Raw genomic sequence first — 12,890 nt, forward strand, 5'->3', positions numbered from 1 at the left:
TGCAGTTATAGCTGTCAGTTGCTTGGTGTGGTTGTAACTGATGTAGATATTTGCAGGCTGTAGTAACTATTCCAGCATGTGGTATGTGTTGGTGGTTTTGTTTCCTATGCTTGTTGCATCTTCAGATCCTTTGTTGTCATGATTGTGTGTCTTTTGGACATGTATGACTGGAAGGGAAATCAAGTGGTCATCTCATCCGTTCCCTCCACTCAAGGAAGGACTACATAATAACTAAGCCATGCCTGACATTAATTTGTTTAACTTGTTCTTAAAAACCACCAGTGATGGTTCACACTTCCCCAAAACAACTTGTTCCAGTGTTTAACTATCCTGCCAGCTAGGAAGTTTTCCCCTAATATCCAATCTAAACCTCTCTTGCTGCAATTGAAGCTTCTTGTTCTATCCTCAGAGGTTTAGGAGAACAATTTTTCACTCTTCTCCTTGTCACAACCTTTTATGTACTTAAAAACTGGCCCTCTCACATCAGTCTTCTCTTCTCCAGACAAAGAAAACCCAATTTTGGATCATTCTTGTTATTCTTTGTCTTTTGTTTCCAGTGATTTCTTGAGTATAATTGTCACAACTGCTACTAGATTGTAGAAAGGAAGAAACTTCACCATCACTGGAATAATTAAACTTCATATTAAGGGACAGATTCTGATTTAACCAACAAAATAACCTCAAATTCAACATTTATAAGTGCAAAGTAGTGTACATTGGAAAAAATGTCAACTATATATATATATATATATATATATACAGATAGTCCCCGACTTACGAACAAGTTACGGACCAAACACTTGGTCGTAACTCGATCTGTTCGTAAGTTGGACCCCGTTCCTTTAAATGTGACTACGCTATTTGTAAGCAAGAATTGCATTCGTAACTAGGGGACCGGCTGTAATGCGCTTAATGGGAGGTTGGTCGTAAGGATGAATGGTCGTAAGTCAATGTGTTCGTAACTTGGGGACCACCTGTATAATGAGTTCTACATTGGTGACTATTATTTAAAGAGACATTGGAGAGGATAGTTCTCTGAAAAGTACAGCTCAGTGTGCAGTTGCAGTCAAAAACAAAAACCTTGACAGTGTTAGGAACTATTAGGAAAGAGATAGAAAAGATCAGAATGTCAGTACATAAATCTATGGTACACCCGCACCTTGAATTCTATGTCCAGATCTGGTTTCCCCATCTCAAAAGGGATATAGAGGAAATGGAAAAAGTTCAAAGAAGAGCAACAAAAATGACCGAGGGAATGGAATGCCTTCCATATGAGGAGAGACTAAAAAAATGAAGGATGTTCAACTTAAAAAGAAATGACTAAGGGGAGATATGATAGAGATCCATAAAATGATGAAATGGTGTGAAAAATGAATAGAGAAACATTAGCTGTTCCCACAGTACAAAAACCTGGGATCACCAAATGAGGTTGGTGGGCCACAGTTTTAATACAAACAAGAGGATGTACTTCTCCATACAATGCACAATTAACCTGTGGAATTCATTGTCGTGGGATGTTTTGATGCCAAAAACTGTGTCTGGGTTCAAAAAAGGACTAAATCATAGAATCATAGAATACTAGGACTGGAAGGGACCTCGAGAGGTCATCGAGTCCAGTCCCCTGCCCTCATGGCAGGACCAAATACTGTCTAGACCATCCCTGATAGACATTTATCTAACCTACTCTTAAATATCTCCAGAGATGGAGATTCTACAACTTCCCTGGGCAATTTATTCCATTGTTTGACTACCCTGACAGTTAGGAACTTTTTCCTAATGTCCAACCTAAACCTCCCTTGCTGCAGTTTAAGCCCATTTGCTTCTTGTTCTATCCCCAGAGGCCAAGATGAACAAGTTTTCTCCCTCCTCTTTATGACACCTTTTTAGATACCTGAAAACTGCTATCATGTCCCCCCTCAATCTTCTATTTTCTAAACTAAACAAACCCAATTCCTTCAGCCTTCCTTCATAGGTCATGTTCTCTAGACCTTTAATCATTCTTGGCAAGGAGTCCTGTGGCACCTTATAGACTAACTGAAGTGTAGGAGCATAAACTTTCATGGGCAAAGACCCACTTCATCAGTATGTATGCATCTGACGAAGTGGGTCTTTTCCCACGAAAACTTATGCTCCTACACTTCAGTTAGTCTATAAGGTGCCACTGGACTCCTCGCCGCTTTTGCAGATTCAGACTAATACGGCTACCCCTCTGATACTTAATCATTTTTGTTGCTCTTCTCTGGACCCTCTCCAATTTCTCCACATCTCTCTTGAAATGCGGTGCCCAAAACTGAACACAATACTCCAATTGAGGCCTAACCAGCGTAGAGTAGAGTGGAAGAATGACTTCTCGTGTCTTGCTCACAACACACCTGTTAATGCATCCTAGAATCATGTTTGCTTTCTTTGCAACAGCATCACACTGCTGACTCATATTCAGCTTGTGGTCCACTATAACCCCTAGATCCCTTTCTGCCATACTCCTTCCCAGACAATTGCTTCCCTTTCTGTATGAATGAAACTGATTGTTCCTTACTAAGTGGAGCACTTTGCATTTGTCTTTGTCTTTATTAAACTTCATCCTATTTACCTCAGGCCATTTCTCCAATTTGTCCAGGTCATTTTGAATTATGACCCTATCCTCCAGATAAGTCCAACCCCTCCCAGCTTGGTATCATCTGTAAACTTAATAGGCGTACTTTCTATACCAATATCTAAATCGTTGATGAAGATATTGAACAGAGCCGGTCCCAAAACAGACCCCTGCAGAACCCTTAATTGAACCATTAATAATTACTCTCTGAGTTCGGTTATCCAGTCTCCCACCTTATAGTAGCCCCATCTAAGTTGTATTTAATTAGTGTATTGATAAGAATATCATGCGAGACCATATCAAATGCCTTACTAAATTCTAAGTATACTACATCCACCGCTTCTCCATTATCCACAAGACTCATTATCCTATTAAAGAAAGCTATCAGATTGGTTTGACATGATTTGTTCTTTACAAATCCATGCTGGCTGCTCCCTATCACCTTGGCACTTTCCAGGTGTTTACAGATGATTTCCTTAATTACTTGCTCCATTATCTTCCCTGGCACATAAGTTAAACTAACTGGTCTATAGTTTCCTGGGTTGTTCTTATTTCCCTTTTTATAGATGGGCACTATATTTGCCCTTTTCCAGTCCTCTGGAATCTCTCCTGCTCCCATGATTTTCCAAAGATGATAGCTAGAGGCTCAGCTACCTCCTCTATCAGCTCTTTGAGTATTCTAGGATGCATTTCATCAGGCCCTGGTGACTTGCAGGCATCTAACTTTTCTAGGTGATTTTTAACTTGTTCTTTTTTTATTTTACCTTCTAAAACTACCCCCTTCCCACTAGCATTCACTATGTTAGGCATTCCTTCAGACTTTTTGGTGAAGACTGAAACAAAGAAGTCATTGAGCATCTCTGCCATTTCCAAATTTCCTGTTACTGTTTCTCCCTCCTCACTGACCAGTGGGCCTCCCCTGTCCTTGGTCTTCCTCTTGCTTCTAATATATTTATAAAAAGTCTTCTTGTTTCCCTTTATTCCCATAGCTAGTATGAGCTCATTCTGTGCCTTTGCCTTTCTAATCTTGCCCCTGCATTCCTGTGCTGTTTGCCTATATTAATCCTTTGTAATTTGTCCTACTTTCCATTTTTTATATGAGTTCATGAAGGATAGGTCCTTCAATAGCTATTCGCCAAGATGGTCAGGGATGCAATTCCATGCTTGTGACTCTGTATCTCTGACTGCTAGAAGCTGGGAGTGGAGGGTTAGTGTGGATCGCACCAAAATTTAATCTCCTTGATGCTTGGGCACTGGCCCTTGTCAGAGAGAAGTTACTAGGCTAGATAGACCATTGATCTAATCCAGTATGGCAGGTCTCATGTCTGATTGCTCACTGTGAGTCCTACTTTAGGCCCTGACCCTGCAAAGACATATGCACTATAGGTACCAGTAGTGCCATTGAAGTTCATTCAGAAGTACTCCCATTTAACACAGTAGGATTATTCACAGAGTTTAATAAAATTTTACATTGGTTATTGAACTCAGTGGAAAGAACTGCCATTGGCTTCAATGGAGCTGGATCAGGCATATAGAAATAACCTTTAGCACATATTTACATCTTTGAAGAATCAGGGCTTGACTCGGTGGACAGTCCCCGTGTTTTGAAAAGGTCTGTTCCTAGAACAATGTAAGCAAGTCTCCTAAAGAGTTGTTATTCTTCAGGCTGCACCTCTATAAAACAGGTCCAGCAGGACCAGGGATGTTTCAGGATCAGAGAGTCCTACCACATTGCAGTGAGGCGAGGGAGTGTGGCCTAGAAGCCCAGCATGATGCAGGGGGGATGGGAGCCTGCATGCAGCTCAGCTGGATTGAGAAGGAGGACAGGAGCCAGGAAACCTAGTGCACAGCTTAGCTGAACTGGGGGGCTTAGAGGAGTGGCAGGAAGCCTGGTGCATGACCCAGCTGGGTTGCCAGGGGAGCTGGGAAGCTTGGTGAGTCAACAGGGCAGGAGAGGGATCAGCATCAGGAGAGCTAGAAAAGACCTCCCCTGGTCCAGCAAAATCCCTCACCTGACTAGTAGCCAGGTCCCAAAGGTGCTGGACCATTGAGGTCCCACCTGTATTACTTTAAGCACTTGTCTTCTCATGATGGAGTTTCTTAACTGAAAGGAGGAGTGTGAAAATCAAGGGTATGGCACCTTCTAACCAGATTGCTCCTGGATGATGGGGCTCATTTGCCATATTAAGCAGTCCACTTTGGAGAAGGGATTCTGATTTCAAACCAAGAATATCAGACCTTGCCAGCCAGTTTGTAAAAACTATGCCCCTCACACAGCTATGGGTCTTTGTATTTAGGTAGTATATGAGTGTGATGCTACAGCATCCCCTGTAAGTAAAACATGACTGCTTTGCCTAATGATTCTGGGTGCATGCACTTAAAGAAACAAGCTCACAGTGACTACATTTGGCTTCCCTAAATAGGGCACTAATGATGGGTAAATCTAGAGAAGTAGTCAAGACATTAAAAGGAGACTGCATATTACCTGTAGGTAGGAAGTAAAATCAGAGAATCAAAAATCCATGAACACTGGGAAGGGTTACAAGATAGCTCAGTAGCCAGGAGAAATTAAATAGGAAAAATAGCAACCAAAAATAGTACATTATAAGTTAGCAGACATCCAAAAGAAGAGTGAGCAGCTGAGGCAGATGAGAATATCACTGAAAGGAGAACACATATCTTGTGTTATATGCTGATACATGCTGCGGGTTACTTGTATGATTGAGGAGAAGGAGGAATTGCATCTAGTGTTGAAACATGAGGGCTACAATGATCAGCACCATCCCCTACTCCACTTCTTCCCACCCCGTTCTACCCTCTCCTATCCTCATTATACCCTGAGTCTCATCCCCCTACCAATATGAACCAGGGATTACCCTCCCCAACTCATTGCAGCAGCAGGAAGCTGAGCAACCTGGCCCCAGCCCACTGCACTCCCCCGAGCCAGGTTCCCAGTCTGCCACAGTAAATCAGAGCTACCCAGTGCATCAGGCCTCCCAGTGTAAACTGGAGCAGACCCATACCCCTCTCCCCAGTAATATCCCAGGCCACCTAGGTCCCACCGGGTCCACAAAGCATGGAGCCTGGGGCAGCCACCCCAAACTATCCTAGGGACAGTATGGTTCTGGTGATGATTGTAACAGACAGCAAGGCTTTGGAACTAGAAATAAAGCTGATGAGGCTATCTTAATGGTAGTTAGAGTCCATGGCCTGATTGTTGTCAATACATACTTTGTAAAAAGGAAGCACTTTATTACATGCAAGAGCTGTACCAATAGGTCCCAGATCAATTACTTTCTGACAAGAGAAAGATCTAAAAACCATGAGATTGTAAAGTGATCCTGGCAGAGGTGATTGTAGAACACTATACGTGATTGGTTTATAATGGACTTCTGGATGAAAAGGCTAGTAGAGAACAATAGATGACTTTGTCGAATGAAAGCGTAAGTGATGGAGGCTGATAGACAGGGAAGTTGGTCTTAGACAAAAGTTCAACAGAGGCTGGACCACAAACACACTAACCAATATGATACCAATAAAATTTGGGGGAAAAATATTGGAGGACAGTACAGAGAGTGCATATGCTGCCTGTGATCAAAAGAAAAAAGAAGGTAAATGGCATGGCAAGAAGACTTGCAGCAACCTAACAATGTACAGTGGGCAGTGTCACAGAAGGAAAGATTTAAGTGATGACAGAAACTGGAAACAAGAATGGTGAAAAGAACAGCAAAAGATGAAAAAAGGAAGGCATTTAAAGCTTTATTTGTAAGATGAATAGCAGATTGTTCAAAGCAAAGAAGCACAGTGGACTGAAGAAATGTGACATGTACCAAAGAGGAAAACAGACAAGTACCAGTACAAGGACAGTGAAATCATTAGGAGGTGGCAGAGTGTTAAGAGCAACTGCTCAATGAACAGAATGTGAAGAAACCACGGAGGGAAATATTCACAAGTGACAATCTTACAGGACCTTTTGACCTTTTGGACATTCAGACAGCGTTAAAGATGGAGAGCTGTAGAAAGGCCGTGGGACTGAACAGTATGCCAACTGAAACATTTAAAGGGGTGTGGTCAATAGGATAAACTTTTTCAATGTAACTCTTCATAGTGGAAAAATGCCCAGAAGTGGAGGAAGAGATTGGTCCCTATCTTCAGTGATAAATGAGATGTGCAATGAAGGCGTAATTACCAACTCATCAAGTTAATGAGTCACACAGTGAAAAGGCTAGAAAGAATTAGTGATAAAAGACTTCAGGAGGAGCTGGAATATCAAGTAATTTGGGTTTGTGCCGGGAAGCTCAACAATGGATGCAATGTTTATAGCCCAAATATTGCAGACAGAAACAGAAGCACATAGCGTCTGTAGATTTAGAAAAGTCTTACAACAAAGTTGCCAGGAAATTGTTCTAACAGTCCCTGTGGTCACGCAAACTGCGAGAGGCATATGTTCAGACCATCATGGACATGTACCAGGGTAGTACCGCAATACTGAGGAGCAGCCTGTGCAGGAAGGTCTACAACAAGGATCCGTCTTAAATTCATTCCTGTTTGTGATGGACACCTCAATGTAGGAGATTAGAGGTACATGCTTTTTGCTGGTGGTATTATGTTCTTCTGAGAAGGCAAATCTAAACTGGAAAGCTATCTAAAACTGTGGAAGCTGCATTGGACAAAAACGAATTGCCTTACAAATCAGCTGATAAAAGCATGGATGCTTCATTGAAAGCAACAAGAAGCCAGTAAAACTAGATGTTACACAGTTAAAAACTGTGAGCAATTGCTGCCTCATCAAGAGCAGTTTGTGTAAACAGAGGGAGTAGATGGAAATTTTCTGTGGTAAGAATATGTCAAGTAAACAAAAAAACCAAGTGTGTAAAATTATGATTGGGCGAGTCAGAACATATGGGTCAACACCAAAATGAGAACATCAGGTAGATGCTGGGTAAGATGAGAACCAATAGCCTATGCAATGAAATGGTACAAACTATGGCACAGATATTCCCCTATCATGGAAAATATGAGGTAATATTGATTGAGAGAGCTGAAGAAGGTCGGTGTCTGCATGGAAGATGCCCTTGACAAAATCTCTTGGAGCAGGAGGAGAATAAGAGCTGCCAACCGTGACAGACGGGAGAAGACTCAATGTTAGTAAGGAAGGCAGAATTTGGCCTTAGGCTGCTACTTCTCATTCTCTCACTGAAACCCAGAGGTTAACTTGGCAGCACTCAAGGTTCTCGGTAAATTTAGCTGAACATTACCATCACATCCACCCACTTGTATTCCATAATCCCCAAATGTCAAAAGTCATGAGCATTGTTATTATTATTTTAAACAAGGATGACTCCCATGAAACCTGTGAAACAAATATAACCCTAAATAGCTTAAGGTTTTTATTTAAAAACAGGAATTTTGTTTTATGTGAGCATCAAGTTTTTCGTTAAAGTGTGCAAGCTTTCATTCAAATGACTGCAAATTTCAAAATGAGGCTGAACGTGAGGTATGGGGTATGCGTTTGTGCATGTTGGAATAAAATGACCCATTGCTAAAGACTATAGAGAAGTCCACAACATAACCACAACATATTGCCAAGCACAAATCTGGACATTTCTACCATGTCCTAAAGGAGGGTGCCAAACAGCCAAAACAGACCCTAGTCTATTATAATGATGTCCATTTTCATAGAATCATAGGACTGGAAGGGACCTTGAGAGGTCATCGAGTCCAGCCCCCCGCCCTCAAGGCAGGACCAAACTCCATCTACACCATCCCTGACAGATGTCTATCTAACCTGTTCTTAAATATCTCCAGAGAGGGAGATTCCACCACCTCCCTTGGCAATTTATTCCAATATTTGACCACCCTTGACAGTTAGGAATTTTTTCCTAATGTCCAATCTAAACCTCCCCTGCTGCACTTTAAGCCCATTACTCCTTGTCCTGTCCTCAGTAACCAAGAGGAACAAATTTTCTCCTTCCTCCTTGTGACACCCTTTTAGATATTTGAAAACCTCTATCATGTCCCCCCTTAATCTTCTTTTTTCCAAACTAAACAAGCCCAGTTTATGAAGCCTGGCTTCATAGGTCATGTTCTTTATACCTTTAATCATTCTTGTCGCTCTTCTCTGTACCCTTTCCAATTTCTCCACATCTTTCTTGAAATGTGGCACCCAGAACTGGACACAGTACTCCAGCTGAGGCCTAACTAGTGCAGAGTAGAGCGGCAGAATGACTTCACGAGTTTTGCTTACAACACACCTGTTGATACAACCTAGAATCATATTTGCTTTTTTTGCAACAGCATCACACTGTTGACTCATATTCAACTTGTGGTCCACTATGACCCCTAGATCCCTTTCCGCCATGCTCCTTCCTAGACAGTCGCTTCCCATCTTGTATGTATGGAACTGATTGTTCCTTCCTAAGTGGAGCACTTTGCATTTCTCTTTATTAAACCTCATCCTGTTTTGTTCTGTAACTATTGCTACTGCTGCCATTGGTGTTAAGACCCTGTACTTTGCCGGAGTGGTGCAAAGTAGCTATAGTGTAATAGAGAATCAAGCCCTTTGTGACAAGCTTGAGTTAATCCATGAAGGGTTTCCCTGCTGCTAATGGTAACTGTGTTTCCCTTTCTCTTTGCTAGCAGAATAGCTGAGATGAATAAAAGGTCATCTAGAAAGAGTGAAATGCTTCTGTAAAGAACAATCTTTGTGCCTGTTACACAGCTCTCAGCCTGCTGCCGAAGTCCAGCTGTGTGACATAGGCCTTTTACAATGTGAGACTGAGCTCCCAAAATGAGGCACACACAAGGCTAACACAGAGCAGAAGGTGACAGCTGGAAATGAGCTATCCGGGTAAACCGGGTTTGCTCAATTAGAGTAAACTGATCTCAGCTGTCATGGAAGGATGGTGTTGGGGATAAACATGAGACTTATGGAAAGGTCTGATCCCAGCTCTGCCAGAGATCTGGAGCCAAATCCTGGTCCCATGAGCACTGATAATTCTAGAGAGAAAAGGGTGAGGGAGGTCCTATTTTTTTTTTGACCAACCAGCTGTTGGTGGAAGGTTCAAGCTGCTGATCTACACAGTGCTCTTCTTCCAGACACAGCAGGGGAGAAAGGGGGGTTGATGTTCACGGGACCCTTGGAGCTTTGTTGGAAAGCATAGGAACAGATTCTGCTTCAGCCTAGCAGATGTGCTTGTAGGGCCTGGAGTTCTCACTCCTTGTATGTTTCCTTTATAAAGACTGAGTGCAGTAGTGCAGAGACTGCTGACATCCCCAGACTGCCCAAAGACTATGCTGGGGGGAGAGACTGTGCCCTCCAAATCTGCCTGCAAAGCTGCCTCTCCCCAAGAGAGGGCATTTCACTAGATGTCTCCTGCCTGTGCACTAGGAAGCAGAGAGGGAAGAATGGGTTTTCTGAGCTCTTTGTGGGGATGAGTGACTCCACCTTGTCTAATACAAGCCAGTGATACCAGGATGTGTCTACACAGCAAAAATAAAGACTCGTGGCAGCTAACCTCAGAGCCCAGGTCAGCAGACTTGGCCTCAAGCTGTGGGGCTAAAATCAGTAAGGATAGGGCTGAACCCTGAGACTCACGCTGCTCCCGGCCAAGTCTGAACAACTCTGCTGTCTTTGGCCCAAGTCAACTGACCTGAGCTCTCAGACTTTCAGGTATGGGTGTGCTTCTTGCAGTGTAGGCATCCCTGAGGAGCCCTGAGTCCCTCTCACATCTCCAGACCAAACTCAGAGAGCTTCATTCCACTGGCCACACACAGCAGAAATGAATGTGGCCTTTTTGTGTCTCCATCTGTAAAAGGGAGACTTGAAAGCTGTTTAGACCTCCATTAAGTCAGGTCCCTTCAATACCACTGAGGATCTAGGCCTTTGCTCCTTAATAGGCATAGAAGCACCCTTGTGTGACCCTGGTCTGGACACTGAGAAGTTATTATATAAAGGAACAGAGCAGCTTTGTTCCACCACGCCCCAGTGTGAAACCACCCAGCTGGTCCTTCACATGCTCCTTTCAAAACTCAGTGATAGCTATGCCCACAGGGCACCTGGGGCTTGTGGCAAGGTCCCTGGCCAGAGTTAGGGCCAGAAGTCTTCCCCTTTTGCCAGGGGTTTGGGCTTGCAGCTGGTTTCTGGGATGGAGAGCCCAGACACTCCTTAGGGACACCCTCCCCTCCTGGCACTGGCATTGAACTGCTTTCCCCCCAATGTCCTAACTGGGGAGGCTGTTAAAGGTCTCCAGCAGGCCTGAAGTGGAGTCAGCTGGCCCCAATCTGCCTGGGCCAGCTCCCTGCCAGCTGCTCCTAATTGTCCTGCAGCCCTCCACCCCTCATTAACAGGCCTTGTAGTCTTTGGGGGCTGCCTTTTCCCTATGCTGTAGCAGCCCCGTGGACTGGCATTGTCACAGACTCTGTCCCACTCAGAAACTAAAACTCCAATAAAATAAACTATCTCATCATCTCAGTTTGACAGTGTTTCCCAGTCCCATGAAGGGGGCATGCTAGGAAACATCTCCAGCACCATGGATTGTACAGTCCACATGGCCAGATCCTAGGAAGGAGATCAGTGGCAAGCCCTATCAGAGGAGAAGGTATTCTGGGGATTTTGATGAGACTAGTGAACAGCTGACATGAGCAGCTTCTGCTTCAGCTGGTCCCCGCCACACGTGGGCTGTGTCTACACTGGAATGAATTTCCGGAAATGCTTAAAACGGAATACTATTCCGTTTTCAGTTTTTCCGGAAAAGGAGCGTCTACATTGGCAGGTTGCTTTTCCGGAAAAGGCCTTTTTCCGGAAAAGCGTCTGTGGCCAATGTAGACGCACTTTTCCGGAAAAGACTACTGGGCTGTCTACACTGGCCCTTTTCCGGAACAGTGTTCCGGAATAAGGACTTATGTCCGAGCGGGAGCAGAATAGTTTTTCCGAAATAGCGGCTGATTTTGTACAGTAGAGCATCGTTGCTTTTCCGGAAATTCAAGGGCCAGTGTAGACAGCTCGCAGCTTATTCCGGAAAAGCAGCTGATTTTCCGGAATAAGTGGCCCAGTGTAGACACAGCCAAGGGTTATAATGCAATGGTTGTAGGAGCCACCAGAGCAGGATTTTCACTGGTACAAGGAAGAGAGAGGAAAAGGAAACATCTCTATGTTCCATTTAGGAATAAGAGTAAAATACTTGTTAAAGGAGCACACAGGAAGCCAGAACTCTCTTCTTGCATTTGTTCTTGATCAGTATTTTGCTAGTCCCCACTGAAAGCTAAACTGTTGCCTGGGAGTATGGGGTCAACATGCTATGCCCTTTCATCTCCCCCAGTCCTGGAGAAGGGTAAAAGCCAGGACTTGCTTTGTCCCCCATTGGGATATCAAACACTGTCACCAACCTTGGAGACTCAAGCCCTTATTCTCCAGGAATGCAGACCCCCTATGTGATTGATACTAGGGCCAAAGTGATGATGGGGGCAGGACCCTTTCTCGCTGTAGGCCTTTCCATGGTAATGCAGAGCCAGGCTCAACCTAGCTTTTAGTAAGCAAATGATGTCAGCTCTCACTGGCATTATTTTAAGCTGATTGTGTACATTATTTCTCTCTATGAATTTCTGGCTTGCTTTCCCCCTCCTCTCAGTCACACACAGACTTTTTTTTTTTTTTTTTTTTGTTAAAGCCAACATCTGTAGGTTTGTTCTTTACAAAAATAAAGCCATCCATCTCTTTTGGCTGCAGTTATGTCATGTGAGCTCAGGAAAGCTGGCTCGAGCAAGGTTTACAGTAGCTGTCTCAGCCCTCAGTGGGAAAGGCACTTATCTGTATGGGACGGTCTGCAGTTCTCAAGAATGCATCCGTCCCTCAGACTGAGGGGGTGGCTTTTGTTTATCCTTTGGCACACAATGAAATGATGGGAAAACATGCTTGGATGCACTGCTGTAGTAAGGTGGGGCAGGGCAGCAGTTAAAAATGGAACAGAGCCTTTGATCCCTGGCCAATGCAGATGACTCCCAGGGTTTGGGGTTTAGAGTGGACGTCATGTTCTCTCTCTCCATCTACATGTACAGAGCTAAGAGTTCCCTCCTACTTAGCAAACAGAACAAAGCCTCAAAGACAATTGGCTTCCAGGAAAGAGTGGGTATGCAACTGCCTTCAGAAAAAAAGCAACTATTCGGAAGGAGTGCGGGGGCAATCAATTATACCACCCTCTACCTGGTTCACACTGAAAATGGAATCGGTGGCTGGTAGTCCCCATACAAATCAAGGCATTCCTGCCATCTGTCCAAGGGATAGGATGAGTAAATCAAT

The sequence above is a fragment of the Pelodiscus sinensis genome, chromosome 15, assembly GCF_049634645.1.
Source record: "Pelodiscus sinensis isolate JC-2024 chromosome 15, ASM4963464v1, whole genome shotgun sequence".
In the NCBI taxonomy this organism is placed as follows: Eukaryota; Metazoa; Chordata; order Testudines; family Trionychidae; genus Pelodiscus; species Pelodiscus sinensis.